Genomic DNA, 26,417 nt, shown 5'->3' on the forward strand with positions numbered 1-26,417 from the left:
GCCCGCCGCTTACCGCCCTCCACCACTGCTCCGGGCTTCAGCCCCTCCCTCGGCACCCCGGGGTCCTCATGCCAAGCACGGGGACACTCTTCGGGGCCAGGGTGGCACGCAGCTGGGGCTGGGACCGCGCTGGGCCCCGGGACTGGGCGAACGGCGTGTGTGACTCACTACCCGGGGCCCCGCTGGCCACACCCCTGCTCTTCGGCTAATCAGCCCCCTGCTCCCCACCGGGGCCCCAAAGCCGGCGGCGGCGACTGGGAGGGGTGTGGGGAAATGTGACGGCCTGCCCCCTCCTCCGAGCTGGCGGGGCCAGGGGCGCGCGGTGGGGAAGGGGAGGGCTGCCCGGGCCGGGCCGCGCCGCCCCCTGCCCCTTGGCCACCCGTCTCGGGCCGGTGTGCGCTGCGGCCGGGGCAGGCGCGGGCCGGCTCTCCCACTCTCGCCAGCCTTCCCGGCGGGGAGCTCCCTGCCCGGCCCGCCCGGCCCTGCCCAGCGCCCGCCCCCCGCCCGCCGGGCCCGGCATTCCTTGCGGGGGCATGTGGCTTCTTGCCGGCCCCGGGGGCACGCAGTTGGCTGGCTGCCGGGAGGGGGGGGCGCGGGGAGCGGGAGGAAGCGGGCGCTCGGGTTGGGCGGCGGGAGGGGGCGCCGCTGGGGGCCGCTCCCGGCGGGGCGGTGGACCCATTCCAGGGCCTCCCACGGGGCCCGGCATGCACTCGGCCCAGGGGGCGCCTGGGCTGGGCGACAGCGCCAAGGAGGCCGGGCGTCCCCAGCCTCCGAGCTGCCTTGGCGTGGCGGCGACAACGGGGCCTGCGCTGCCACCGGTGCAGACACAGGACACCCGCTCGCTCAGCCGCGGCCTGCCGCACCTGCACCGTCCGGGGCAGGACCGGGGTGCCTGCCGCTCTCCTGCCTTCTGGCTGCGTTATGCCAGGGGCTCCCCCGCTGGGTACTCGGCTGCCCTCACAGCCTGTGGGATGGCCCCTTGCGACCTCTGAGGGCGCAGGAATTGGGACCTGGAAGATGTCAAGCGACTTGCCCAAGGTCATGCAGACCACGCCCCATGGTTGCTCAGGAAATTGGAAACTGGCTGAACCCCCAGATTCAAGTGTTTCAGGTTGGCCTGGCCATGCAGTATCCCTGTCCAGTCCTCTTACCTAACAATCGCTGGGATCACCCTTAAGTGGGTTCAGGCCCCAGTTCACAAGTTCAGCAGCCAGGTGGGAGCAAGGCCCTGTGGATTTGTGAAGGATCCCTGAACACCTGCTGCCCTGAGGCGCTCTCACTGGGATGGGCAGTACCCCCTACCATACATCCTGGGGCGCAGCCTCAGCGGTTAGGTGCCTGGGCACTGGACAGGCACTGCCTGAGTTCAAATCGCACTGACGGGCGGTGTCATCCCGGGCAGGTGTTATGGTCCCCACCCCCCTTCATATGTTGAAGCCCTCAGCCCCAGGGTATCTGTATTTGCAGATAGCGCTGTGAGGAGGTGATCAAGATTAATTGAGGTCATAAGGGTTAGGTGCCCTTATAAGGAGAGGAAGAGACACCAGGGCCCTCTCTACCATGAGGACACATCCAGAAGGCAGGCATCCACAAGGCGGAGTGCCACAACCAGGAACGAATAGGCTGGCATTCTGATCTTGGACTTCTCAGGCTCTAAAACTGTGAGAAATAAATGGCTGTTGTTTAAGCGTCTCTGTCTACGGTATTTTGTCATGGCAGCCTGAGATGACTAATACAGCAGGTTATCTAACTTCTCTGTGTTCTCATTTCTTCCTCTAGAAAATGTGGCTAATAATAGATTCTATCACAGACATAGCTGTATTCCGTGAACACAGACGAGTGTGGAGGGGCCACGCACAGTCTCTGTACATCCCACTAAAGAATGCTGATCAGGAAGATGAGTGCTAGTGACATCATTAAGGGGTGGCTTTGAATTCTCTCCATTGGCTTGGATTTATTTTTTTTAAGTCAGTGATTTGGAAACTCTGAGGCTTTATTGGAATGGACTGCTGAGGACTGCTTTTCATGGAGCTCCCTTGCTCTGGCCCCTCTGCCCTCCACAAGCCCCACCTGTATGCCATTCTCCATCTTGCCATGGGGCCTGTGAACTTGCTGCGTCCTCGCCTGCAGAACACCTGGGGAACTCCTGCCCAGACTTCAGACCTCACTGCCCCCCTCCAACTGCCACCAAAAACACCCTCTCCTAGCCCCATGTCACACTTCATGGCAGTGTGACATGTGTAACCATCTTTTGTTAGCAGGATTACTTGATTAATATCTGTTTCCCTTAAGAGACTGTAAGCTCCCCGAGGGCAGGGTGCAGGCCACCATTGAACTGCCAGCACCTGTAACAGTGCCTGGCACCAGGGCCAAGACTAGGGAAAGACAAGCCAGGCACTAGGAGGCTTTCACTCTCAGGGTCACACGCTTGCAGGACTGGCACCTGAGAGTGAAGACCTCTTTCAATTTTGCACGCTGAAAACCTTGCTTGGCTGACTCTCTGCCTTGCCCAGCACACAGCATATCCTCAGTAAATATTCACCAAATGTCCCCCTTCATATCTCACTGGCCCCTCTGATATGTCCCACTCGTCCCATTGGGAATCTCATTTCTGAAAGAGACCTCAGCAGGAAAAACAGCGTGGGGGTTTGATTCCCTATGGAGCTCTCTTCCAGTGATCTCCGCCAGGCAGAGCGGGTAGTGAGAGATGCTGACAGGGTGGGCACTGAAGGGTGAAGAGGTGCACTGTGGGGTAGGATGGAATTAGACTCACGAGACTCAGAGCCTGATTCTGACGATCAGTTGAGGAGGATAAGCTATGTGGCCATGGCACGTCAGTTACACTCTCTAGGGCCTTAGTGTCTTCTTTTGCAAAATGGAAATACTGATACTTGCCAGGTGGAGGTGGTCTCCATTAGGAATAAATGAGGAGGGCACAGAGGGATGTGGGAAGAGTTTGGAGGGAGAATAGGCAATAGTAAGAGAATAAAGGATGGAGGGTAAGAGAGGGAGAGAAGAGAGGAGAGGAGGGAGAAAAGAGAAGATGGAGAGGGTAAGGGAGATTGAAAGAGAAGGACCGAGGCATCCAAACATTTTCCTGTCTTAAATCATTCCCAGCAAATCACCCCCTGTGGGCAAAGCATTACTTTGTATCTCAAAGTAGACACATCTATGGGACATTTGCTTTTATGTCCTATCTCTCACATCCCACCTTCACCACACGAAAGACGCAATGTTTTATAAAACAAACACATACTAAACGGTACAGTTAAGAAACAACCAGAGATAGTGTCAGAGGCCTCATGGAGAAAGAGGGGTGTTGGTTATGCCAGGAATCTGTTGTAAAAGGGTTAGCGATTGAGTTCTTCATTCAACTCTGAGCCTCCTGGCAGCCAAAGCATAAAGGGAAACAAAATGAGTTACCAAGTTCTTATTATCTGACACCTATTTATTGACTATATGCACAAATAATTTCTGTCTACTCGGAACTGGCTGTCTGGAGAACCAGGATCAAGCCTCAAAGGACTGATGTGCATTCCAACTCTTAAGTGGTCCATAGACCTCTCTACTTTGAAATAGACAGATTTCTGCACTTGTGATAAAGGCCACAGGGACAGGGAGGGAGAAGATGGGATGTGGCAGGACCAAATGAACTCCCACTGGGGAGAGAGAGAGGGAGAACATGGGCTGGTATCCTTCACTGAGTCCACCTCAGCAGACACTCTAAGGCCTGGCCCAGGTAAAGCCCCCATAGCCCTTCCTGAAGATTGCTCTAGTCCTACCTGCCCAGCAAAAGGCTTGGGGGAAGGGTGGTCGGCAGGCCTCATGGAGGATTCCAAGCTGCTGGCAATGCTCCCTCTCAGCTGGCTCCTCTAAGTCTGCACATGCAGAGATTAGGCTTGTTGCAAACCCAGCAGTGAGCTGCAAACCCAGAAGGAGGGGGCAGAATGCAGCCCAGGAGCCTGCAGCTCTGTTTTCACCCTTGGCAGGGTGCCAGGATCCTGGAATGCCCAGGAGCCAGTGTAGCCAGGGGACTGGGGATCTGTGCCCACTTGGTTTCCCTAGAGGCTGGCACCATGAGAATCTAGAAGGTTTACTCTGGTACCTACCACAGCATCTATGTTGTCCCTATTGATATCAAAAGGACATGAGGTTAGGTTTCTGGCCCAAGCCACATGCTGACCTTGACTTGGGCTAGGAATCCCAAGCCCTGGGTCTCAGTTCTGGCTGTGCCGTCAATTTTTTAGGTGACCCGGATAAAATTCCTGCCTTGCCCTCAGTTTCTCTTTCCTGTAAAATAAAAGGTCCAACTCATAGTCCTTAACAGTAAACCATGTGTGAGGTGGGCAAGGGCTTGGAATTATTACAGGGAGTTATCAAATTTATATTCTCAGCAAGCATGCCTATAGAGAACATAAATTATATGCCTCTAACTTATATGTATAAGACAGATTTGCAAATGAATACTTTTGTGATGAACACAAAAGACAAATGTATTTAAAAGTGTTATTGAATTCATAGAAAGCTTATGTCACCATGTATTTTGTTAATCAATTGACACCAGCACAGCCACTCACAAACTGTGTAACCTTGAGAAAATGCATTAACCACACCTGCCAGGTTTCCCCATCTGTCCAGTGGGACTGATATCAGAACCTATCTCATAGGGCTGTTTTACACAGCATAATGCCTGACCTATCATAATTACTCTATAAATATTATTGTCATTAATTTTATTAATATTTAAAAGTATAACAGACATCAGACGTGCATACGGTGGTGAATTTTTTTTTTTTTTTTTTTTTTTAGATGGAGTCTCACTGTCGATCAAGCTAGAGTGCAATGGCATGGTCTCGGCTCACTGCAACTTCCACCTGCTGGGTTCAAGCGATTCTCCTGTCTCAACCTCCCGAGTAGCTGGGATTACAGGCGCCTGCCACCACACCTGACTAATTTTTTGTATTGTTTTAGAAGAGACAGGGTTTCACCATGTTGGCCAGAGTGGTCTCAAACTCCTGACCTCAGGTGACCTGCCCTGGGATCCATGCTGGGATTACAGGTGTGAGCTACCACGCCCAGCCAAAAATTTTTTGACATTAGAAGAGGGCCTTTACAAGCAGTGAATACCCCTAATAAACGCTTTTTATAAATATATGCTCTAAAGATGCTTACCCCAATAGAAAAAAAAATGGATAAAAACACAAACGAGCAATCTGCAAAGACCAATAAATGGCTAATATGCTTTAAGGAAAACCAAGAAGATATTAATACTCAAATAAATATGAATTAAAACAAATATCATTTCTCCTCTATTAAACTGGCAAAGATGAAAAATCTTGATGTTATTCAGAGTTGGCAAGAGTGTGGAGGAAATTAGTACTTCATATCCCACTGGTTGGAGTGTAAATTGGTGCAACCTTTCTAGAGGGTAATTTGGCACATGTATCAAAAGCCTCAAAGTGAGTAAACCCTTTGTACGAGCAAGCCCACAACCAGGAATGTATCCTAAAGATGCATTTATATTGCGTGCAAAGATTTACCTACAAAGCTATCCTCTGCAATATTATTTTTAATAGCAAAAAATAGGAAATAATTTAAACCTCCAAAACGGGGGAAATTGCTATCCTATGTCACAATGAAATACAATGAAATATTAGCATACAATGATTAGACAGCAATTAACAATGCTGAAGAGGAATATTGATTGACATGAAAACACATGTTCAACATATTGCTAAATGAAAATGCAAGTTATTATGTGAAAGACGCCAACCTGAAAAGGCTACATACTGTATAATTCCAACTATATGACATCCTGGAAAAGGCAAAATCATGAAGGCTGTAAAAAGATCAGTGGTTGGCAGGGGTTGTAGGGAGAGAGGGACAAATAGGTGGAATATAGAGGATTTTTAGGCAGTAAAATTACTCTGTATATACTACAATGGAAGGTACATGTCATTGTACCTTTGTCAAGATCCACAGAAGGTACAACACCATGAGTGAACCCTAATGTAAACTATGCACTTTGGTTGATAATGATGTGTCAGTGGAGGTTGATCAATTGTAACAAATGTTTCACTTTGGTGTGGGATGTTAATAATCGGGGAAGCTAGATGTGTGTGGGTGCAGGGTGTATGGGGAACTCTAGTTTCTGCTCAGTTTTGCTGTGAACCTAAAACTGTTCTGAAAAACAAGAATTTTGTTAATGAAAGCTACGAAAAGATAGATACAAAGTAGTTCCATTAAAACACTTTTTTATTTTAATTTTCCATCCTACACAGGTGTACAAAATAATTCCACTTAAAGTCTATACATAATGATGCAGATCTGTACGTATGGGTCTGGGAGGATATATTTTAAGGTATCACTAGTGGTTAGTTCAGGAAGAGGGCTGTGTATTTCTGTTTTCTTCTTTTTGCTTCTGAAAAATAGTCGGTTAAATATTCTTTAGAGGACCTGTTCATAATCATTTAGTTTAGAAATTGCTAAAGAAGATAATTCCAGTGACCTTTACCCACTTGTCATTAGATGCTGAGATCCTGCCAATCGGTTAGGAGAAAGGAGGAATCCAGATTAGAGACTGAGTATCCGGCATACAAGTGGTGCTTGATGCATATTTAATAAATGAATGAATCAATTAATCAATCAATCAGTAAGGACCCCCATATTTCTACCTTGAAGCATACCTGTTTTTATTTTTATTTATGATTCCCATTTTGGAAGATCTTGTCTACTAAAAAGACTGCATGCGTTAGGTAATAATTAATTCATCTTCCTAGTTCTTTGTATACATACAGGGTACATGATAAGCAGGGTTAACACACTGGTTAGCAGCCATCATCCCAAGCAAAAGCAAAGAAATTTGACATGTTTGTTCACTTGTCCTACCTGATCATAGGATACTGTACAATATTCACTAAGCTTCATGTTTAAAAAAATAATTCAGTGGACAGAATACTATGCAGAAATGAGAACAGACAAACTACAACTACATGCTATAATCTGGATGAGTGATAATGCCAAGGAAAGAAAGGAGATCCCCAAAGATACAGACTCATACTGTATGATTCAATTTAAATAAAGTTACCAAAAAAAAAAAAAAAAAAAAACCAACCAGGCACAAGTATGGTGTTAGAGGTGAAGTTTGTGGTTATTCTTGGGAATAACTGGAAAAAGGCAGGAAAGGGAGTTCTAAGATGCCAGTCATGTTCTATTTCTTCATCTGGGTGCTCGTCCCATGGGTGTAATAACTTTGTGGAAATAAACTCAGCCAGCTTTTACAATATGTGCACTTTTCTGAATGTATGTATGTTAATAAACATAAAGAAAAACCATCTGCTGGGGCCCTAAGGGCGGGGAACTCCCATATGAGGACCTCTAACTTGTCCAGTCCCTGATTTTGCAGCCACAGGAACTGGGGTCCAGCCAGTGGAGGCTCCTGCTGGGGTCATGGAAAATGAGGTTTCGAGCTTTTACTCACAGGGCAGTCACCACTAAGCATCACCGGTATAGCTAGCCAGGGCCGGTGGAACACATGCTCCCAAGGCGGTCCCTCCTGCAGAACTTTTTGTTTTTCTGGGTTTTGTTTGTTTGTTTTTGTTTTTTGAGGCAGTGTTTCTCTCTTGTTGCCCAGGCTGGAGTGCAGGGGCCTGATCTCAGCTTGTTGCAACCTCCACCTCCCGGGTTCAAGCTATTCTCCTGCCTCAGCCTCCCAAGTAGCTGGGATTACAGACATGCGCCACCACGCCCAGCTAATTTTTGTGTTTTCAGTAGAGACAGTGTTTCATCATGTTGGCTAGGCTGGTCTTGAACTCCTGACCTCAGGTGATCCACCTGCCTCGGCCTCCTAAAGTGCTGGGATTACAGGCATGAGCTACCGCGCCCGGCCAGAACTTTTTAAAGGTGACCTGTTGACTCTACCCTTGGTAAGCTTTGGAGAAGCAGTGTAAAGATTCATGATCGTGGAGAAGGTGGTCAAGGGTGGTACCGGGTTTTATGTGTTTGCTTCTCACAGTGGATACTGCTGGTGGCTTCTATAGCATCCGTTACCTCATTACTCCCCACTGGAAGTTGGACTTTGTTCGGGTGCCACACCTCCCTTACAGGGCCTATTGAGTGAGATTCAGAGATGCCGAGCCTTTGCCCAACACCAGGGCTGGGCTCAGGTTCATCTAAGCCAATTCTAGCAATACCACCTCCCTCCCCAGTGACTGGAGGAACCTAGCCTTGAATCAGCACATGACATTTCCCTCCAAGGTCAGATATTTGACTTATTTTGGCCAAATCAAAGGGAAGGGAAGGGCTTTTATTTCATGACTTGAAGGCGAAAGCACGCAGTCATTGTTGCAAATGGGAGCCACGTCCTGCAGAGGACCCCAGCAGGAAGCATCTTCAGCATGAAGCGAGTTCATCAGAGAAGGGGGACAGGGCGGTAGGACAAGAAACACACATTCATTGGCACCCTGGTATCTGAGGGGAATTGGTTCCAGGACCCTCTCTGATACTAAAGTCCAAGGATGCTCAAGTCCTGGATAAAACAGCATAGTATTTGCAAATGACCTTTGGACATCCTCCCATATACTTTAAATCATCTCTAGATTATGTATAATGCCCCATACAATGTTAATGTTATGTAAATCACTGCTGTACTGTATTGTTTAGGGAATAATGACAAGGATAAAGTCTGTTGTGCCACGGCTGGTTGAATCCATGGATGCCCATAGATAGGAGAGGTTGACTATATTTGGTCTTTGTCCCTGGTTCCTGGCTAATAAAACAGAGCTCCTAAAACCCTTGGAATTTCCTGGGTTATAGGAGTGTCTTTGGCGTTGCATAAGGAGCCCCACCAGATCATACCTGAGTTTATGCTAATGAGATAACTGAGGGTGGGGCCCCCTAGATAGCTTCATGATGAGGCTGAGTCACCAGAGAGAACACATGATTGGAAGGTTGGAAGTCCCACCCACTGGCCTCTGACGAGGAGAAGAGGGGCTGGAGATGAAGCTCTGTGAAGACTCTTGAAGGAGATTTAGAAAACTTCTGGATTAGTGAACATAGCAAGGTGCTGGGAGGGTGGAGGTCCAGAGAGAACATGGAAGCTCCAGGTCCCTTCCCCTACACCTTACCCTGTGCAGCTCTTCCATCTGGCCATTCCTGAGCTGAATCCTTTACGTAAACCAGTAGCAGTAAGTAAAGCACTTTCCTGAGCTTTGTGAGATGTTCAAGTGAATTACCACACCTGAGGAAGGGGTTTGTAGGAGCCCTGGATTTATGTTGGTCGGAGGTACAAGTCACCCGGGACTTATGACCGGTGTCTAAATTGAGGGCAGGGCAGTCTTGTGTAACTGAGCCCTTATCTTGTGGGGTCTGCACCAGCTCTAGATAGTTTGTTGCAGAATTGAGTTGAATTGAATTGTTGGACACCCAATTGGGTTGGAAAATCCAACAAGGGGCTGGTGTTGGGAACCATCTCAGAGACAGAAACTGTAACTGACATGGTTGAGGTGCTGAAGCAATAGGTCCTGAAATCCGCGCTACCTCTGCACTTCCTCTTAAACTGCTTTATTGCCCGGGCCTGTCTGCAACAGGGTTTCTGTCACCTGCAGCCATGAGCCATCCTCACTGGGACACTGCCCCATCAAAGGGGCAGATCCCATCTATCCCCAGGCCCGTTCCAGCTGGGCCCAGCACTCTGCCTGTGCCTCTGTAAAGCATCTGCCTTGATGGCACCTCAGTCTACAAAGGGGCAAACAGGGTGGGGCCACAGCGTCTCACCACCAGCCACCCCTCTCCCTTAAGCCCAAGATCTGCACTGAAGTGACATCCTGGGCATTCTCTCCAAAGCATTGCTGGTGGAAGTGTAAACTAGTAGCACCAGGGAGAGCAATTTGGCACTGGGGAACTTTTAAAAAATCCACATAACCGGCTGGGTGCGGTGGCTCACGCCTGTAATCCCAGCACTTTGGGAGGCCAAGATGGGTGAATCACCTGAATTCAAGGAGTTGAAGACCAGCCTGACCAACATGGTGAAACCCTGTCTCCACTAAAAATACAACAATTAGCAGGACGTGGTGGTGGGTGCCTGTAATTCCAGCTACTCAAGAGGCTGAGGCACGAGAATTGCTTGAAACCAGGAGGTGGAGGTTGCAGTGAGCCTAGATTGCACCATTGCACTTGAGCCTGGGTGACAGAGCAAAACCCCGTCTCAAAAAAAAAAAAAAAAAAAAAAAAAGCCCATAACCTTCAATCCTACAACTTCTAGGAATTTATCCAAGATATCTGTGCAACAGTATTCCTTGCAGCACTGTCTGGGATAGCAAAAGACTGGAAACAACCAATGTACCCATGGAGGGGGATGGGGCGGTTGGTTAAATAACACCACACAGCACAGCCACACAACAGAGAGTGAGCGGTTTCCAAGAAGGAAGCCATGGAACAAACCTAACCTCCTCCTCCATGGCTGCCACCCTCTCCCACTACTCCCTCTTCCTGGAATGGCTTCAGAGACAGCCTGACTCATGTCCCTCCTTCCACTTTACCCCTACTGTCCATTCCCCACCCACAGTCAGGGTGTACCTGTTATAACATAAGGCAGATCAAGTACCCCATGCCCTCCACTCAAAACCCCCCACGGTGCCCACATCATGCAGTGCAAACACCAAAGCTCCTCAGCAGTGTGCTGCCCTGACACAGTCTGTTCCACTCCCTCTGAGATTTTCTCCCTTCCCACTCCCCACTCCTCATCACAGCCACAGGGGCTACCTTGCTCTGCCTCCAACAGGAGCCTCAGCACTGGCTGTTCCCTCTGCATGGGATGCTCTTCCCTCTTATACCCATGTGGCTTGTTCCCCGACTCTCTCTAAGCATTCATTCAATGTTACTTTCTCTGGCTTCCCTACATAAAACTGCAACCCCCTGATGCTTGCTACCACTCCTTCCTTGCTGAATTTTTTTTTTTTTTTTTTTTTTTTTTTAGACAGTCTTACTCTGTCACCAGGCTGGAGTGCAGTGGCATGATCTCAGCTCACTGCAACCTCTGCCTCCCAGGTTCAAGTGATCCTCAGCCTTCCTAGTAGCTGGGATTAGAGGTGCCCGCCACTATGCCTAGCTAATTTTTGTATTTTTAGTAGAGACAGGGTTTCGCCATGTTGGCCAGGTTGGTCTCCAACTCCTGACCTCAGGTGATTTGCCTGCCTCAGCCTCCCAAATTGCTGGGATTACAGGCATGAGCCACCACGCCTGGCCCCTTGCTTTATTTTTCTCCAGAGTGCGTGTCACCATCAAACTTAGGTAGCACTTCTGTCTGCCTCCCCAACTAGAATGTCAACTCCAGGAAGGCAGAGAAATTTCTCTGTTTTGTTCACTGCTGTATCCCCTGCAACTAGAACAGTGCCTGGTACAAGGTAGGCACACGATAAACATGTGTCGAATGAATTACTCATTTGGTGGTGAAACAAAACCAAAGTTAGGAGGAGAACATGTCATCGGAGAGACAGCAGAAAATGGTGGTTAAGAACATGGACTCTGGTGCTGGGCTGCCTGGATTCAACTTCCAGCTGCATTATTCACCATCTGTGTGACCCTGGGGAGTTCCTTAACTTCTCTGGGCCTGGGGATATCAAAACCCATTTGTGACTAGTGTTCCATTATTGGAAAGCTAAGCACATGGGAGTTATTTACATCCTACTGCTCAAGGTCATCGCCAAGGTCTGACTGCAAAACTTCAAAAACTTGCAACCTCAGGCATAAATGGGTTAACAGCACCTTCTTGGTAAGGTTGTTATGAGAAATAAATGAGTTAACATTTGTAATACACTTGGAACAGTATCTGGCACAAAGCCAGTAAGCTATATGTGTGTTATATAAAACAAACAAGCCCCAGTTGCATAAAGTGTTAAAGGACATACACATTTAGATGTGATCATATATTCTCAGAACAACTCTAGGCTATGGCAGTTGCTCCTAGACTGAGGGCTAGAGGAGGAGAGGTACTTACTTCTTACTGAATTTTATACCAAATGCATGCATTTCTGATTTTAAAAATATATTAGTGATGTCTAGGGGTTATTAATTGTCGAGGTTGGGTGATAGGTATGTGGAAGTTTATTATACTTTTCTATCTACTTTTTTGCACAATAAAAAGTAACAAATACTTATCAGTATTACTAGAATTAAAATACAAGTCCCAGGTTGCCCCTCCCCCACCCCCACCCCCAGCATGTCAGCGATTTGGGGTGAGGCAGGCACAGGGGGCTCCTCCCAACCACTGCTGTTCCTGTGGAAGAGGGCCCTGAAGTCCTAACAGTTCCCTGAGGCCAACCTGCTCCAGAACTCCAAGCACCCAGTCAGCCACAGCCAAATAAGAATTGAGGGGAAGGGGGTGTGGCCTGTAGAGGACCAGGGTCAGGCTGCTAGGAGTGCAGTCTCTGGGCTGAAGCCACACTTTCAGATGGCAAAGTGGCGGCTAGGAAGATCATGACTGAAAGAGGCCTAGATGTGTAGATTCCTCCAAGGAGAATCAGAGCTGTCCTGCATTGACCACTTGCCAGGTGCTGGAGACCCAGTGTGTCCTCGTCTAGCCAGCTCCTTACCCCCATGATGTAGTGAGAAAGCCAGAGAGTGTAAGTGATCTCCCCACACGCCACACCTGTGGCTCTTAGTGGGCAAGGCTGGGATTCCAACCTGGGCAGAACTGAAAGGATGCCCAGAGATGCCCTGACCCAAGCCCCGCCTTTCTAGACAAGGAAAGTGAGACTCAGAGGGGAAGAAACCTCAAGGCCACCGGAGGAGGCAGAAGGAGACAGGAACCCACCGCCAGCCACTCGGTGCAGGCAGCCCCTACCCTTCCCCTGGACATTGTGCAAGGCCCTCATACCTACGCTCCTCCCAATTTGTAGAGTTGGGGGTCTCTATTTGGGGACATAGAACCTGAGGAAACACCATGAGGTTCTTTTTCAGTGTTTTGGTTGCAAGGAAAGGGATCCCCCGGTCTGGACCATAAGACCTAGAGGGGAAGGCTTGTAGACAGAGGGGCTGCAGGGGCATAAGGAGTCCAGGGAACCTGACCACAGCCCCCAGCCCCTACCCCATCAACCTTTACTTCTCCCCCATCCCCTTCTCCTCCCTCCCTCGCTGTTCCACCCTGCCCAGCTGTTCTCACTGGCTGTGTATTTGCCCAATCTTGCCCAGAATCTCAGAATTAAAGACACCTCAACAGTCATCTAAATCCTTGCTTCTCAAGGTATGGTCTGTGGACTGGCACGTTTGGCATCTCCTGAAACTTGTTTGAAATGCAGAATCCTGAGTTCTGCACCGCAGTCCTCCTAAATCAGTTGGCCTAAGGCGATTTGCCCAAGTGATCTGTACACACACTGAAGCTGGAGATGCACTAGTCTAAATCACAAGATGCTTGAAACCACAGTATACATCATCCTGAAGCATGCATGAGTACCTCCAGCAACAGGGAACTCACTGTCAGGCAGCCAGCTCACCATTCTATTGGACAAGTATGGCACGTGTGTGTGTGTGTGTGTGTGTGTGTGTGTGTGTGTGTGGTGTGAAATGAGAGAGGCAGTCCTCCTTGGGTCCTAAGCATCCCTAAACATCCTTGCTGAGTATATCCACCTGGAAGGCCTCACTATCCTCTGTCTCTGAGCCATTTCTGCTGCTAGTGATATAGGTAATTAAGTTGGCCAAGGACATGTTGGTGTGAACACTGTGCAACTGCTCACTCCCTGGAGAAGAGAAACTTACTTGTTTATGGCTTGCTGCAAAAGCTGCTGAGCCCTCAGCCCTGAGTTCTGATGCAACACAGCCCACTGTGTGAATAGTTACCATCTGGGCCACCTTATGCGACTTGAGAGTAGGGTAATTCCTACTGATGATCCTGATGTTTGCTGTGCTGTGAGTAATAAACTCTCTTGCTGATCCATTGACTCTTGGCCACTTTTGGCACCTATACTATGAGACCTAGGGTTCTTCATGATTGTGATAGTGTGTGCGTGTGTGTGTGTACATGTGTCATTAGTGGTCATTACTGAGAATTAAGAACCTTCTCATGTATTCATGGAAAGGCTCATACACTTAAGCTCCAATAAGACCTTGACTTAAAAGAATTCAAAGGGAATCTGACCTTTCTTGAGCACCTACTTTGTGCCAGGCTTTGTGCAAGTGAATTCCATTTTTGTGTAATCTCACTTAATCCTCTCTATAACCCTGCAGGGTGAATTATATCCCCTTCCTACATTTGATGAAATTGAAGCTGAGTGCAGCTCCGTCTCACAAGAGTAACAAAGAATATGAATGAGTTGGGCTGAACAATAAAGAAGTAAACAAAGAATGAGATGATTTCAGAGAATAATACCTGTGAATTCAAAGTGATGTGATCACTAGTGATTATAATCACTGTATGTCAAGCTTGCCAAAACAAACGGGCATACTTGGGCTTCTCTGGCTGACCCGGCAAGCTAAACACAGAGAAGGCACTGTGGAGCTGTGACACTCGACCAGGAAGGTAGGTGCAGCTCAGAAGGCAGAAGTCCTCCAGGAAGGAGGTGGAAGGGGCGTGGATGTGGCTGATGCCCAGCTCTGTGTCAGGTGTTTTACATATGCTGTAAAGCATATCTGTTCACTCACTCTTCTGCGTTCACATCCTACCAAGTGCCAGGCACTGTCCTAGGTGCTAGGAACCATGGGTGAACAAGGTCGCCACCCTCATGGGGCTTGCAGCCCAGTTAGAATGTTTATGCATTTGCCTGCTGGCATCTAGGCCCCCTGGTGTCCCTGGGGAGCCCCCATCTCCAATGCTCCACTGCATGGGTAAGAGTGCCACTGAGGACTGACCAACCAGTGCTCATATCTGCAGGCCAGCCACAGTGATTGGTGCGAGGATACAGGGTCTAGCCAATTTGTGAGCTACAATTCTGGGGCTTTGGGGGACTCTACTGGAAAGAGAAGGGCTCTTTCATTGCAGGGATTGCTGAAAGGATAGAAGCGCGAATGTGCTGTGTGCAGGGGCACAGCCAGCCACTGTGCCACCTCATACAACAGCCTGCCCGTGAATGGAGCCATAACTAAGAAAGCAGAGCAGGATGGACAGAACAAGTCCTCATGACAGTGTGAGTCCCTGGATCCAACTGTACCTGAAACTCTCAAGATTCTTCCAGAGCTTCTGCTGAGCCCATAAATTCCATTTTTTGACTACTCTTGTTTGACTTGAGTTTCAGTCAGTTCGTATTTAGTCCTGTTCACAACCTAGTAAGCACAGTTTTACTTTGTTTTTCAGATAGGAATGGAGGCTCAGAGAGGTTAAGTGGCTTGAACAAGGCTGCACAGCAGCTGTCTGGAATCTGTGCAATGCAAAGCCCACACCCTTTTCTCTACTCGCAGGTGGCAGTGCAGCATGGCGGGGAGACAGGCTGCAATGGGCGGGGGTCTTCCATGGCAGGGAGTGAAGGGCCCATTAACTAGAAGAAAAGCTTGCTCCCTCCTAGGCAGGCCTGCAGAGAGGCAACGGCAGAAAGGAAGCACAGGCTGCAAACTGGTGACTGTTCTTTTTTTCCATTTTTATTTTTGCCAACTTCGAAGAAACAGAAGATTCCATGTAAAAACGTGGATGTTCAGCTTTTCTGGGAAATCCGAAGGGCTGGCAACACCACACGGGCAGTCCCACGTGGCAACGATTCGCTGGAGCTGGGTGGTGGCCCTGCTCAGATGGGCAAGGGCAAGGCACTCACTCTCCAGGTCTCCAGTCAGCCTGTCATTCACATGTGCCCCCCGCCTGGGCTGGGCATCTGAGTGTGCGGCCTGCGTGGCAGAGACCACAGTGCTGTGCAGATGCCACCTCCTGAGAACCCAGCCTCAGAGGAGATGAGGGTGCTGGGCTGGGGATTCACCAGCTTCCCAGCCCCTGCCATTCTGGCTGCTCCCAAATCCCCAGCACCCAGAACGGTTCCTGGCACCGGCAGGGCTCAATATATATTTGATGAATGGATGAAGAAAATGGGAGGGCGTCAGTTGGAGATTTCCAGGAGTACCCCATCAGCAGCCCTGTAAACCCACTCCCAAGGGGCATGGGAGAGGCAAGGAGGGCAGGAACAAGGGCAGCCCTGCAGTGCACTGGCAAGAGGCAGCTTGGTGAAGAAGCTGGGAACATGGGCCCTGGAACAAGACTCCCTGGATGAGAATCCCAGCTCTACGACTTACTATGAGACCTGGAGAAGTTATTTCACCTTCCCTGCCTTCAGTTACCCCCGCCCTCCGCCATATAAAATGGAGATGAGAGTGAAATCGGGTTGTTGTGAGTGAAGTTATAAGCAGCCGATAAATAACTGTTACCCCAACCTCGTCCACTGAGGCACAGACCTTGGATAAATCCCTTTCCCTCTCTGAGCCTCAGTTTACCCATCTGCACAATGAGGCCATTGGGATTTGCCTTTAGGATCTGCTGGTTCTGGCATTCTGTGACTATGAAAACTCAGGGTCATGCAAATTTCAGAAGCTGGGCCCGCAGGAAGCGTCCAAGCAGGTCTCAGGGGTCTCTCTGCCAAGCCGCTCCCACCATCGAGGTCAAAACAGACCCAAAGGACGTCACGGTGAAACCATTCATTCAAAATCCCTTTAGATTTAGCCCAAGTTCCAGCCTCAGGATCTGCTGTGGCTCATCTACCCCAAATCATGATAACCCAAAGGCACAGGGACATGGCTGGAAGGAGCCAGCCCTGGTGGCTGTCCTGAGGAGGGCCCTCCCAAGAGCCTGCAAGAGGGGCTCACCACAGCCCTCATGGTGGCTGGCGCCCTGGCAGCCAGCTGGCAGAGCCGTTTCCATTTCTCTCGCACGCCCCCAGATGGGAAATGATTCATGAAAACCAAGAAGGTAAAATTAGCCCAAAGGCTGCCGAGTAATTTATGCAGCCAACAGCCCCAGGAGGGAGGGGAGGCCCACACTGCCAGCTCAGGCTGGCCTCCCAGGGGCTGGCAGAGCGCAGCCTGGCCATCTGGAGCCTCTGTCTCTGGGGTCTTCTATTTCTGGACTCAGCTTCCCAGGCTGTTGGCAAGGCTTCTGGCGCTTTCCCTGACCTTACCCTGGCCCACTCACCAGACTTAAAGGATGCTGGATACACTCCACTGAGGACCCGCGGGGTGCTGGGGAGTCACACACATCCACCCGTTCTATCCTCACCTCAGTCTCAGGAGGAAAGTTTCAGATCCCCCATCTTTCAGTTGCAGAAACTGAGTGAGGCTCAGAGGGGTTAAGTGGGTAGCCAAGGGTAAGTGGCAAAGCCAGGATTCAAACCTGGATCTCATGAGCTCTGTGAACTGTGCCTTCCCGGCATGCTGGCTGCTGACTGCCAAATCTCAGGTTCTCCATGGGGTGAGGGGCGTGGATCCTGGCAAGCCCCAACACACCCTGTCATGTGCTTTTCACAATCTCAGAACCATCCAGTACCAGAACCTGACCCGCAACTCCAAGCCCAGTTGTCCCAATGGACAAAGTCTTCAATATCCCAATCTCTTAAATAGGGGCCGAGAAAGTATTGGTCTCCAGCCCCTCCTTATGGGAGGGACAGAATAACAGGTATCAGCAAGCTCCATGGTCTCGCTTTACAGGGTGGTGCACCAAGGCCCAGAGAGGTAAAGGGACTTACTCAAAGCCACATAGCAAACATGTGGTTGAGCCTAGGCTAGAACCGAGTCCTCCTGCAGAGATCCTGCTGTCAGAGCTATTTATGAAGAGTGTAAATCTGAGTGGCGGTGGGGGAATTCCCTACGATCGGGGCAGCTGAGGTGAGAGTTACTTCCTGGGACCATCGGGTACCCCCCGATCCTCAAGCACCTGCTCCCACTTTTGGGACACACAGGGGCCACATGAGCAGCAGAGAAGGGCTCCTCAGAAGGCAGTAGGTGAGGCACACTGGAATCCTGCTCCACGCCTGCGGGACCTTGGCCAAGACCTTGGTTAAAGATGGACTCATTATCGAAAAGAGATGAAATCAAAATGAAAAATGTGTGCGTCTGAATCACCCAGTAGGCTGGGAGTGATCCATAGGAACTTGAAGGCTCAGCACGCATGCTGACCCAGAGCCTGTCTTCAGACCCTCTGGCTCCCCTGGTTTTGCCCAGAGGAAGACCAAGACCAGCCACAGGTGACACACACAGCTACCCATGGAGAGGGAATTTGCCTCTGTCCCCCAGGAGCATGCAGCTGAGCTCCAGTGTGGACAGCTGGGAGCAGTACCACCCACTCCTTGGGACACAGTTCAGAGCATCCCAGTTCAGGCACCGTCTCCCCAGAGTGACTGCAATGCCAGGGCCCAAGCCCTGAGCTCAGCACTTCCAAATATCACTACAGTGACCTCCCCATCAGTGCCGAAGGAAAGGTGAGAAAACCGACATGCAGAGAGCCTGAGTTGCTTGCCCAAAGCTTTCCATTCACTCAGAGATCATTTATTCGACACATTTACCAAGCACCTGCCATGTGTCAGGCATGGTGCCAGGAGTGAGAAAGGCGCATTGCCACCTTAGTGACCCCCTGGCCATCAGAGGCTTTATAGCATAGTGGCTCCCACATATCCTCTGAAGCTATACTGCCATGATTCAAATCTCAGCTTCCTCCAATGTGATCTTTGGAAGTCACTTAGCTTCCTTGTGCCTCAGTTTCCTCAGCTGTATCTACCTCATGACGCTATCCTGAGGATTAAGTGAAATGTCACAGATAGTGCCTGCCACTTAAGTGCTCAGTAAATATGAGCAGTTATTGCTGAGCCAGAACCCAAAGCCTGTGTCCCTCTGATTCTTAAAACTAGGCCAGGTCAGTTTCTTTGGTGTGACCCAGCCTAAAAATGGGTCCAATGACGGCTGCTCACCTGCCTCCCTGGGAGAAGCACCGGAGCCCCCAGGGCTGCTGCAACCCCTGCCCACACCACAGGACAGGTGTAGAGAGCAAGTCCTCACCACAGACGGGTAGACGGGCCTCAGCTGAAGCAGCCACCCTCTGCTGCCAGCCCCCTCTAGGTACCCAGAGGGTCCAGGGCTGGTGCTGGGGAAGGGCAGGGCCCGGGGCAAGCCATGGTGCTTCTTGCCTCTTAGGAAATAATCCCAAACATCTGTGCTCACTGAATACACATGCGACTGCCCAGAGGGCAGGAGGCCAAGCTGTGTGGCCGGGAACCTTTTGCCAAGACTGTCACATTAGGTCGCCTCATGAAAAAGAACCGGACAGGGAACCAGATGGCCTGGCTACCATTCCCAGCCCTGCCGGTGGCGACCTATGTGGCTTTGGGAGAGTCACATAACCTCCTGGAGCCTCGGTTTCTGCATCTGTGAAATGACCTTGGCCAGGTTGCCTGTTTTTCACAGGGTGGCTGCAAGGAGCTGCTTAGGCAGCAGCATACGTGTGGTTTGGAGCCTGAAAGGGGGGTGTGAGGAAAAGAAAACAGATCATGCTTTCCAGCACTAAATAAATCATCAGCTGCACCGATTTGCCCCCAGGGCTGCGAGACAAACCCTGACCTGGACCAGCCAGTGTAGCCCAGAGCCGTCCCGGGACTCTCAGGGGAAAGGCTGGCCCCAGGCTGCTTTCTTCTCCTGCCCACCCTGCAGGCCAAGGGAGATCAAATCCGCAGCCACAACGAACCTCATTGACAGTTGGTAAACCTGCCTGAAGGATGGGGTTACGGTACCAGGCTCCTGGCCACCTGTGCTGAGCAAGGGGTCAGGGTGACCTTCTTCCCTCCCCATAGGCTCTGGTCCAGACCCTTCAGGGCCAAGCCGGGATGAAATCCGATCGCCCGCTGCATTCCCAGGCAGCAGCCTCCACCGGGATGTCAGGGGACAGCGGGACAAAGCCATCACCAAGGCCGGAGCCATGCAGGCTGCCCTCTGGGAGCATAGGCCCCCTGCCCACGGAGGTGGGATCCAGGGCTCATTTACAGAAGATACCCCAGAAGAGTAACATTACTGGGCATTTACTGTGTGTCTGCCCAGCACACGGTAAACACTTCACATGCGTTAGCTCACTCGGTCCTCAGCAGTGCCAGGATGTAGGTGCTGCTGTTATCTCTATTGGACAGAGGATAGAACTAAGGCACAGAGAGGTTATGTGGCATTCCCAGGGTGCCCAGTTGGTAAGGGGCTGATCCAGGACTTGAACTGAGACATTACGACTCCAGAGCTCACTTCCTACAACAGCTGACCAAGAGAGGGGTCACCCAAAGCCATGCCTTTGAATGAGGGCAGAAAACCCTGAATGTGAAGGAAAGAAGGCTCCAGGGACCACAGCCACTGTTTTCAACTCTCTGAGGGCTAGCAGGGACCAGGAGAGCTGACTCTCTCTGGCTCTAAAAAGGAGAACCAGCGATAGTGAAGGACTCACAGGGAAACATTTGGTTCTATGCAGTCTCAACATCCAGATTTTAAACATTGTACAATAAACTTTAAAAAATGCAAAAGGTTCCCCAGACCCAGCAGTAGCTGCCCTAGATATGTGCAAGGAGGCACTAGAATAAAATCAGAATTTACCCAAACGTCAGTGGTGGGGGGATGGTTAAATGACGATCCTTTCTAAAACCTACGGTGCGACTAGATTTCCTAGATACAATGTTAAGTGAGAAAAGCAATTTGCAGAATAATCTGTACTACAAGAAACCATTTGTTTAAACACATACACACCCACCCACACACACTGCAGTGGTACGTATTCCTATAAATTATGTGTGTTAACATATAGAAAAAGATCTAGAAGGATATATACCAGAGTCATGAGCATGATGGTCAACCCTAAAGAGAAATCTGGAATGTTGTGATCATCAAGAAAGACTTTAGCTTATTTGTTAATGTTTGATTTTTTTTCCAAGTAAAATGTATTTGTATATTCCTTACATAATTGAAATGTAGTAAAACAAAAATGAAAAGATCCAATGAGCTGCCTTGGGAACCAGTGGGCTACCAGTCCCTGGAGACATGCCAGCAGCTCTGCCGGGGTGGAGGGAATTAGAGGCAATTTTAACACCACAAGGTATCTAAAGGGGTGAACAACCATTCTGAACCTTGGGCGCCCCAGCAGGGAAGTCAGAGCAAAAGCCCTTACTCTCTCTACTCGCATCAAGACTTGCTATAAGGAAGCACGGAGCATCAGACCCTGCAGAAGGGAGAGGCTGGAGTTATGGATCTTCAGTGTGACTCAAGAAGAAATGGGCCGGGCAGTCAGAGGTGCACAGGCCAGCTCTTCAGAGTCCACCTTCCCCGGCCCTCTTCCCCCAGTGACTCCCGGCCCATTCAGTTTCAGCAGCCTCCAGCCCTGGCCAATTGTGACCAGCTTCAGGGATGCTTCAGGGATAAAGGCTGTGTCCTTAAAAGGACCTGACACTGGGGGCAACAGTTCAGGAAGGAAGGAGGAGGAGAAAGCGGTTATAAATGCTCACAGGGCTGACTGCCACTGATGGTGACCAGTACTAAGCCCAGGCAATGGCCTAGGCAGGACAATAAGCCCTGACCCCAAACGCAGACTGAGCCTGTGAGCCCCGGCCAGACCCTGACAATATAGCAAGCAGAGGCCAATGAGGCCATTACCTCCTAGACAGCTATGTGGTCACGAGGAGAGTCAGGACATGTGGATCTAAGTCCCTGATGTCCCACAAGACCTTGACAAAGTCGCTGAACCCTGTGGGGCCTCAACTCCTTCATCTGCAAACTGGGCAAACAGTAGCTACTCCCAAGCTTGCTGCACAGATGAAATGAGACTGGGCCCACTTAGCCTCTCTGTGAACCATAGGGACTCCCACAACATGCCTCAGACACTGGGCTCCGAGAAAAGGGGGTGGCAACAATGGAGCTCCAGAAGCAGCCAGACTGCTGCCAGGCCAGAAGCCCAGGACAGCCAGGAAGGAGGCCACTGCTGGGCCCAGAAGGCAGCAGGCAGAGGGGTTCTCCAGGAGGGAAGGGTCCAGGAAGAAACGAGAGTGAGTCTGAAAGGGCAGAGGAGACTTTCTTGGCCACTGTCCTGGGCCTGAGGCCAGGGTGCTCAGGGAGGGCAGGGGAGCCACTGGCAGGTGCCAGGGAGGAGTTTGGTCTCTAACTGAAACCTGGGGAGCAGACCCCTGGGAGCTGGGCCAGCGGGTCCTTGCCTCACCGGTAGCCCAGGGAACTGGGACAGGGCAGGCCACAGAACTAGGAAGAGGGCTCAAGGAGAGGGAGGGCAGAGCACAGTCTCCGGGAGAAGCCGAGACAGGCTGCGATGAGCAAAGGGGCCAGACTGTGCCCGTGGACCCGGACCCGGACAACCTTAGAGGATTTGATTGGTAGGTCTTACTGAGAAGTGGCAGGAGCCATGCAGAGCAGGCTCAGGGTGTCTGTCCTTAGAGAAGCGGGGGCACTAAGAAGCAAGGAGGTCTCAGCAGGCCTGCACAGTGAAAGGATCGGCTTTGGGGAAGGGTGGAGCAGAAAGATGAAGCCTGAGTTAGGCTCAGCTGTCCCAGGGCTTGCTCCCCAGCTCCTGTCAGGGAGGCCCTCACTCTATGGCAAGTAGTGAAAGCAGCGTGGGACCAATCGAGTCGGACAGAGCAGATAGGGTGAGGACTCTCATTCTGAGCCTCCACACATGACCAAGGCCACTGTCAAGACTGTGGCACCTCAACAACTCCTGCCTTCCTGGCCCTGAAGCCAGAGCCTGGACAGAGAGGAATGCCTGCCCAGCCCCGTTCTGCAGGACCCCAGGCAGCTGGACTCCCTGTTGAACAGCAGCCAGACAGCCCGGCCTGCTGTTGGGGCCCAGCCTGTCTGGGAGCTGCAGGGAGGGAGGCAGGGGCTGGGCCACCCTGAACTGGGGCCCCAGAGTAGGGTGGAGGTAGGGCAGGCAGGAGAGGCGCTTCCAACAGGTCCCTCCCAGGCAGGCCCCTGCTTTCTCTCCATGGGCTTGTGGCCACATGCAGGCCCAGGCACACCTTGGTCTGTTTCCAGCAGCCCCGGCACAGGGCAGGTCAGTTATTCTAGGGACAGGAGGCTGTGACAGAGTTGAAGACCAGCAACTCCCTGACACTGCACTGTTTGCTCCTTTGAGCTGCGCTGGGTTGGGACTTTAACTTTTCCTCGCTGCCTCAACCAGATGTTTGTTCCTCAGACCACAGAAGCAGGTGTTAGCACTGGCCCATCAGAAGATACATGCAGGAAGCCACTTCAGCCTGTTGCCCACTGCTCACCTCCTACACAGACCCCATGCCATCAGAGACCAGGCGCCCAGGGCCTGGGCAATGACCCAACCTCAGCTCAAACTTCAGGCCTCCCTTCTCCTGCTAGCTCTCCCTGAACACGGCTCTGGACTGTACCCCAGACTGCACCCAGCACCCATTTGACAGCCCACCAGTCCATGTTCCTGCAGCTATAGTAGGACAGGTGTGAGGACAAGAGAGTTCTGCCATGGCCAGCCCGTGACCCCAGGTGTGACCCCACCAACCAGGCCAGCCTGGAAAGGCCACGCTGCTCATACCTGAGGGCTGCCTGTCCTTCAGCCAGGACTGACTCACGCGACAAAGAGAGGCCTGTGCATCAGCAACCTGCTCCACCGAGGAACAGCCTTCTGGGAGGTTGGTGGCGGAAAGGAAGCACACACCTGGATGGCCTCTTTGGTCCTCTAAGGCAGAGGTGCCCAACACCTGGACCGCGGACGGTTACTGATCCATGACCGGTTAGGAACCTGGCCACACAGCAGGAGGCGAGTGGCAGGCAGGCTAGCGGGCATTACCGCCTGAGCTCTGCCTCCTGTCAGACCAGAGGCAGCATTAGATTATCACAGGACGTGAACCCTACTGTGCACTGCACATGCGAGGGCTCTAGAGTGCACTCCTTATGAGAATCGCACGAGTGCCTGATGACCCGAGGTGGAACAGTTGATGATCTGAGGTGGAAGTTTCATCCCAAAACCATCCTTCCCGACCCCGTCCATGGAAAAATTGTCGTCCACAAAATGGTCCCTTGTGCCCCAAAGGTTGGAGACCACCGCTCTAAGCCACCTACTCAGCCATGGCCACCTCAAGTCCACTGCCACCTGGACAGAGTTTCTATAGCACAAAGCTAACTACTACTCTCCCCTGCTTACAAACCACCAACAGCTCCCCAGTGCCTCTAGGGCAAAGTCTCAATTCCTCCACATGGCATTCAAGGCCCTCCCGGCCTGGCCCTCACCTGCCTCTCCCCAGCCATCTCCACTGCTTCTCTAAACACCCATGACCGCTTGCCATTCCCGAGCCATCGGGTCCTTCTGTTGCCTGCCTTTGCACATACTGTTCCCAGTGCCTAAAATGCCCTTCCCTCTCCCTCCACCTGGCAAACCTCCGCTCCTCCCTCATGGTCCAGCTCATCGTCACCCCCTCTGGGAAACCTAACCAGATCCTCCCTCTCGACCTGCCAGGGCGAAATGACTTGCTCTCCTCTGCCCCATATCCATGAGCAAGCCGGGTGCTTCCTACTTTCAATCCCAAGACCCAGGCAAGAGCTGCTCAAGAAATTCGAGGTGAAGTGAATTCTTTATTTTTTAAGTTTTCCAATCTGATGCCAACAGATGCTTTTGTGAAATAAAATTAAAAATGATGTGGCAATGTCAAGTTGCCAAACAAGTTTCTCAAGGCTTCCTTTCAAAGTCTGCACGTCTCTCACCGCAGACCCGTCCCACACAGCTCAGGATGGGCAGAGATCTGCGGACCACGGTCTCCATGGCCTGGCAGAGCCACTGTGCTCCCGGTGTTCCCGGAGGAACCTGGTGCAGGGCCCATCAAGAGTCAGGTGTGTATGTCTGGATCCTAGAGCACAAGGGCCCACTCCATGAACATCTGACCCAGACAATGGATGGGAAGGTCTGAAAATGCTATAACATGGCCGGTCCTTGTGCTAGGCCTCCCCATTCCTCAAGTGGTCACATAAAGGCACAGAGAGGGGGACCTGCCCGAGCCACAGTGGCCCACATGCTATACTTTCTTTACACTGCTCATCATCTCAGGGGAAGGAACTTGGAATCTGTAAGTTAGTTGTACAAACTCCTGCCCAGCATGGATGGCTGACCTTATCTCCCACTGCAGTCCCAGCAAGCCAGTCCCATGCTGTGGTAAAGAACTCAGACTCTGGAATCAGACAGACCTAGGTTCATATCCTGGCTCAGCCTTTCATTGCTGTGTGACCTTAGGTGAGTCACCTCACTTCTCTGGGCCTCAATGTTACCTCTGGAAACTGCACCTAATAACACTAGCATCATGGGACAGCTATGAGGGTTGAACGGAACATGCCCATCCACACTCACTGGGGCTTGGCTGTCACTGAGGTTTATAAAAGGCCCAGGATCTGGCAGCCGGAAACTCTGCCCTGGATTCTCCTTTTCTGCTCACCCTTCCCTGGAGACCCAGTATCTCCTCTTTGGGGTCAAGAGAGACTGCTGGTTTCCCTGGCTGCTAAGCTTGCTGATTTCCTTTGAGGACTTCACCTCCCTGCCCTCTGCCTCCCTCAGGCTACAGGGCTTTTCCTTCCTCCCCCTCCACACCTTCTTCGGGCACCACTGCACCCCCTCTCAAAATGCCAGCCCCCTCTGGCTGGTCTTGCTTTCTCTTGGAACACAGCTGGCCTAAAGAGGGGCACCCCTGGCCCCTGGGAAAATGTCACTCTGTTTGGGTTGGGGCAGTAAAGGGCTGTGAGGTCAGGGACAAGCCCCAGCCAACCACCTCCCGGCAGCCCCCAGAGCCCGCCTTCTCTGTACCTTGGGCCATGACGGTGCTGAGTCTGCCCTGGCTGGGTCCCAGTCAGCTGCTCCCACGAGAAGCTCACTTCCTTCTGGGGCTGAGGGTCTGGTGGGCTCCTCCCCATGCCCCTCGGCCGTCCTGGAGCCTCCCAAGCCGGCCATTTCCATCCCCTGGCATCGGGCAGCCGGATCCTTTCCTGGCCCTCACCCCTTTCCCTTGGGGAAAGTGAGAGATAGTGGGAGAAGCCACTCTGGGAAAGCTGACATTGTGGAGGCGGTTCCATATTTACTTGCTCAGTGACGTCCATACCAGCCCAGCTCAGTGCCCTAGTCAAAGTGATCCTCCTGCCTGCTGGTCCCACTCTCGCCCCCAACTCTGCCATAAGCCTGGGGGAAGGCGCCCACTGGCCACTACCCCCCTTTCTACCCCAAGCTCCTTCCAGCCGCACTGCCTGATATTCATGCGGTAGCTGGACAACCTCTCTGTTTGCGAAGCAGGGCACAGAGGCTGCAACAACGCTCTCTGGGGTCCCCATTCTGCTCTGATTCCAGAAGGACTGGGGTGCAGAGGAAGGGGTACTAGATTTGGGGTTAGAATATTAACTTGGTTACTTCCTAAACTGTATGAGCTCCAAGTCACCTCACCTCTCTGAGCCTCAGTTTTCTGAGCTGTAAAATGGGGGTTTTAAGAGCCAACCTGCCT

At 51.3% G+C, this 26,417-nt stretch overlaps 1 protein-coding gene across 3 annotated transcripts in view; it reads right to left on the bottom strand.

Annotated features, from left to right (window-relative positions):
• PRDM11 (PR/SET domain 11) overlaps positions 1 to 26,417 on the bottom strand; it is an 89,084-nt gene that overhangs the window by 53,159 nt on the left and 9,508 nt on the right. The window contains exon 1 of one of the 3 annotated variants that reach the window (XM_021925852.2): positions 14 to 345. The exons of the other annotated variants lie outside the window; for them this stretch is intronic. The gene's annotated coding sequence lies outside the window, so the exon portion shown is untranslated. Of the gene's footprint in view, positions 1 to 13; positions 346 to 26,417 lie in introns of those variants that run through there. 3 annotated transcript variants of the gene reach the window in all.

This window comes from Papio anubis, chromosome 12, assembly GCF_008728515.1.
Source record: "Papio anubis isolate 15944 chromosome 12, Panubis1.0, whole genome shotgun sequence".
Taxonomy (NCBI): Eukaryota; Metazoa; Chordata; class Mammalia; order Primates; family Cercopithecidae; genus Papio; species Papio anubis.